The following is a 4,887-nucleotide window of genomic DNA, read 5'->3' as shown; positions in this document are numbered from 1 at the left end:
TCCTCTGCTTATGAAACTCTTCCTGCCTCGTCTCCTGCAGGCTTCCCAGAGCTCTGAGGGGAGGGAGAATTCCTTTGAAAAGCCCATTTACAGCTGTGTGTTTCAAGGTTTCTCTCTGCATATAATACTGTGGGTATCTGTATGCAATCCAATTTGATACAGAAGGGAGCATCTCTGTGGATAAAAGGACATGAAACTGGTGTATCAGTTGAAGGCAGAAAACAACATATTTTAACAACAGCAGCCTGGGTCACTTTAAAATTTCTGTAGGATTCCCTGGCCCAACAACTCTATTAATTGACACCCAATTCCCCTAGTTGAAGACTGGTTTGGTCACAATAGATGGCCTATGGCAACTTTTACCCACACTGTTAAGAGAACTCCTAAGTGAATAGAAACCATATTTTCCTTTTTCCATTTTAGTAACTTCAACCAGGATGATTTTTCCTGTTCCAACCGTTTGCCAGAAAATATCATGAGGTCATTTTCTTAGATGAATAATATTACATTATGAAAATATTCCACATTTTCCCCAAAGGAGATCACTTCTGTACTTTAGTCTTTGGAAGTTGCTGTGTCTTTAATCATTGTATTGAATGACAAACTATCATGATAACTATGTTCTTTTAGCCTAGAATTGCCTCCATCTTCTTCCACTTATTGGTGATTTGAATTGCAAATCCCCTTGAAGCACACCTGTTTACATGTTCAGTCCCCAGTGTTGAAAGGTTTGGAAAATGTTATGAGGTATGACCTTGTTTGATAATATACTTCCTTTTGTTTCCTGAATTTCTTTTTTAGCAATTTTGTCTTTTGTAGACAGAAAATGTCCTTTTTTTGAGTTAATTTTGTATCCATTCACTTTTCCAGTTGTGTTTATCAGCAAGCTTTAGGACTTCCCACCTAAAATGTTGGGGTTCACTGAGTCGTACCATCATATCATCTGTAGATATTGATAATTTGAATCCTTCATTTTGTATTTCTATCCCCTTGATCTCCTTCAATTGTATTATTGTTCTATAAAGGACATCCAGAAATATGGTGAAGAGAGATGGAAAGAGTGAGCAGCATTGCCTTATGCCTGATTTCAGTGGAATCGCTTTAAGTTTCTCTCAGTTTAGTTTGATGATGGCTATAGGATTGTTCTATATTGCTTTTAGTATAGTGACATATGTGCCTTGTATCCCTGATCTCTCCAATACTTCAAATATGAATGGAGTTTGGATTTTGTCAAATGTTTTTTTCAGCATCTAAGGAGATTATCATTAGTTTTTTTTCCTTGCAGTTTGTTAATATGGTGGATCACATTTATGGATTTCAGTATATTCAACAAACCCTGTATACCTTCTATGAAGCCTACATGATAGTGAATGATATTTTTGATGTGTTCTTGTATTTTCTCAAAGACATAAAGTATCTTAGTTTGACCCTAACAAAGCTAGTGAAAAACTTGTATGAAAAAAATTTCAAGTTTCTGAAGAATGAATTAGAAAAAGATAACAGGAGATTAAAAATTCTCTCAAAGTCATGATTTAGCAGAATTTTCATTGTAAAAATGACAATCTTACCAAAAGCAATCAACAGATTTAATTCATTTCCCATCAAATTACCAACAAAATTCTTTGCAGACTTGGAAAGAAAAATTCTCAACTTCATATGGAAAAACAAGAAATCCTCAATTGCTAAAACAATGCTCAACAATAAAAGGTTTTCTCAAAGTATCTCCATCCCTGATCTCAAAGTGTATTATAGAGCACTAGTACTAAAAATTGCATGTTAGAGACAGAAAGGTGGTCATTGGAAACAAATAGAAGAAACAGAAAGAAACCCACACAGGTATAGACACCTGAGTTTTGACAAAGATGCCAAAACCATACAATAAAAAAAGATAGGATCTTCAACAAACAGTGCTGGTCTAACATGTCTACATGTAGAAAATTGCAAGTAGATCCAAACTTGTCAGCCTGCAGAAAACTAAAGTCCAAGTGGATCAAAGACCTCAACATAAAACCAGAACATTAAATCAGTTAGAAGAAAAAGTGGGGAAGCACCTTAACTGATTGGCAGAGAAGACAACTTCCTGAACAAAACACCAACAGCACAGTCTCTGAGAACAACAATCAATAAATGGGACTTCATGAAACTGAAATGCTTCTGTAAAGGAAAGGACATCATCATCAAAATAAAACGACTGCCTACAGATTGGGAAAGACTCTTCACCAAACCTCTATGTGACAGAGGGCTAATATCCAGTAAATATAAAGAATGAAAGAAGTTGAAAAGCAACAAATCAAGTAATCCAATTTAAAAAATGGGGAACAGAGTTAAACAGAGAATTCTCTGTAGAGGAATATCGAATGGCAGAGAAATACTGAAAAAATGTGCAATGTAATTAGTCATCAGGGAAATGCAAATGAAAACAATCCTGATTGTCAACCTTACACCTGTCAGAATGGCCATGATCAAAAACTTAAGTGACAATACATGCTGGAGAGGTTGTGGAGAAAAGGCAACCTTCCCCAACCTCTAGTCAGAATGTAAACTGGTATGTAGTCTGGAAATCAATCTGGTGCTCTCTCAGACAACTAGGAGTAGTGCATCCTCAAGATCCAGCTATACTACACCTAGGCATAAATCTAAAAGAGGCTCAAGTATGCAGTAAGAATATTTGCTCATTCATGTTTATAGCAGCTTTATTTGTAATAGTAAGAACCTGGAAACAACCCAGATGCCCCCAAACAAAAAATGGATACAGAAATTGTGATACATCTACACAATTGAATATTACTCAGTAGTAAAAACAGACAACAAAATCATGAAATTTGCAGGTAAATGGTGAGATTTGGAAAAGATCATCCTGAGTGAGCTATCCAGAAGCAGCAATATACACATGGTATATACACACTCATATAGACATAGAATATAGGATAAATCTACTGTTATCTTTACACCTAAAGAAACTAATCAAGAGGGAGAACTCTGACTAAAATGCTCTATCCCATTCTGAATGAGTGAGCTATCCCAGAAGTGAAAGACAAACAAGGTATATACTCACACATATAATCATATAATATAGGAGAAACCTACTAAAATTTGAATACCTAAAAACTAATTGAGAGGGTAAAATGCTCAATACCCATCCTGAAAGGCAAAGAGGATGGACATTAGAGGGAGAAAACATGGAACAAGTTAGGAGCCTGTCACAAAGGGCCTCTGAAAGGCTCTGTCCTGCAGACTATTAAAGAAGATGTTGAGACTTATGGAAAAGTATTTGGCAGAGAGCATGTAATCTAATGAAAGAAGTGTGAAATAATAAGATCTGGAGAGGCCAAAATCTCCACAACAGAACCAAAAAATCTAAGCACAGGTATATTTTCTGAGTCTCATACTCTAACCATGGAGATAACCTAGAACCCCTGTACAGACTTATCCCATGGCAATTTGGTATCTAATTGGGTTCCACAGTAATGGAAACAGGGACTGCCTCTGACATTAGATGAGTGTCCTGCTCTTTGATCAACTTACCCTGATGGTTGAGCAACCTTAAAGGCCAAAGAGGAAGATAATGTGCCACTCCTGATGAGATATGATAGATTAGGATCAGAATGAAGGAGAGGAAGACCTCCATATGAGTAGACTTGGATAGGGCCATGTGTGAAGAAGGATGAGTGAAGGTGGGATTGGGAGGAGACTGAGGGTTATGGGTGGATACAAAGTACATAAAGTATAATTAATAATATTTAAAATAAAAAATAGAATTCCTATTGGATATATATTATAGGAGAGTGTGCTTTGAGGTTGATATGCCAATGAAAGTGACCAGAGAGAATGGAGTCTCTGTCCGTCTCTGTCACTTTATATCTTTCTGTTGTCTTGGTCTCTCTATTTCTGAATATGTCTTTTTAGCGCTCTCTCTCTCTCTTTCTTTCTCTCTCTCTCTCTGTCTTTTTCAGTCTTCTTCTTTCTGCCTGCCAGTTGTGGTTCAATATGAAAATATCTCAGTTTTGGTGAAGGACTACAACAAGATGATTGATTGACTATGTTACATCATGGATGGTCTCTATAAAAATATGAGCAATGTCTCAAAAAATCTCTCTTTGTTCAAAAATTTACCTCAGTCAGGGAGCATTTTCACAAAAAATAATTCACTAAGTGAGGACATATCTCTCCTTTAACAAGTAATAATGGAATCTGTGATGATGGGGAACTCACAAGTCAAGGATATGTGATATATTAATGACCACTTGAAAGAAATATGTGGTGCTTGCTTCAGCAGCACATATACTAAATTTGGAATGAAAGAGAAGATTAGCATGGCTCCTGTGCAAGAATGACACGCAAATTTGTGAAGTGTTCCATATATTTTGGGAGAAATTAAAGAAAACACAAATACAGGAAATTGTTGGGAGAAATAACTTAGGAAAGAAAACAGGAATTGCAGAGTTAATCATAAACAATAGACTACAAGATATGGAAGAAAGAATATCAGATGTTGAAGATACAATGGAAGAAACTGATGTATCTGTCAAAGAAAATGTTAAATTAAAGAAAAAACTTTCTGAGACAGACCATCCAAGAAATTTAAAATAACATAAAAATACAAAACCTAAGAATAATAGGAATAGAGGAAAAAGAAGAATCTCTTCTCTAATGAGAGGCCAACAGGATTACAACAGGTCTACAAAATAGCCAATAAATAAGTCAAGAAAAGAAAATCTTCCCATCACATAATAATCAAAACAATAAGTATACAGAACAAAGAAAAAATACTAAAAGCTGCAAGGGAAAAAGGCCAAGTAACATGTAATGGCAAACCCATCAGAATCACACCTGACTTCTCAACAAAGACTATGAAAGCCAGAAAGGCCTGGACAAATACCATGCAGG

At 35.8% G+C, this 4,887-nt stretch overlaps 1 non-coding gene across 1 annotated transcript; it reads left to right on the top strand.

Annotated features, from left to right (window-relative positions):
- The first annotated feature begins 4,260 nt into the window (after positions 1-4,260).
- LOC132651824 (U6 spliceosomal RNA) lies at positions 4,261-4,365 on the top strand. The gene has a single exon (XR_009589383.1). It is a non-coding gene; the product is annotated as a U6 spliceosomal RNA (small nuclear RNA).
- The last annotated feature ends 522 nt before the right edge of the window (positions 4,366-4,887 follow it).

Source organism: Meriones unguiculatus, assembly GCF_030254825.1.
Source record: "Meriones unguiculatus strain TT.TT164.6M chromosome Y unlocalized genomic scaffold, Bangor_MerUng_6.1 ChrY_unordered_Scaffold_25, whole genome shotgun sequence".
Classification (NCBI taxonomy): domain Eukaryota; kingdom Metazoa; phylum Chordata; class Mammalia; order Rodentia; family Muridae; genus Meriones; species Meriones unguiculatus.
The sequence above is the reverse complement of the archived record's forward strand: the minus strand, read 5'-3'. Positions and strand labels throughout refer to the sequence as shown.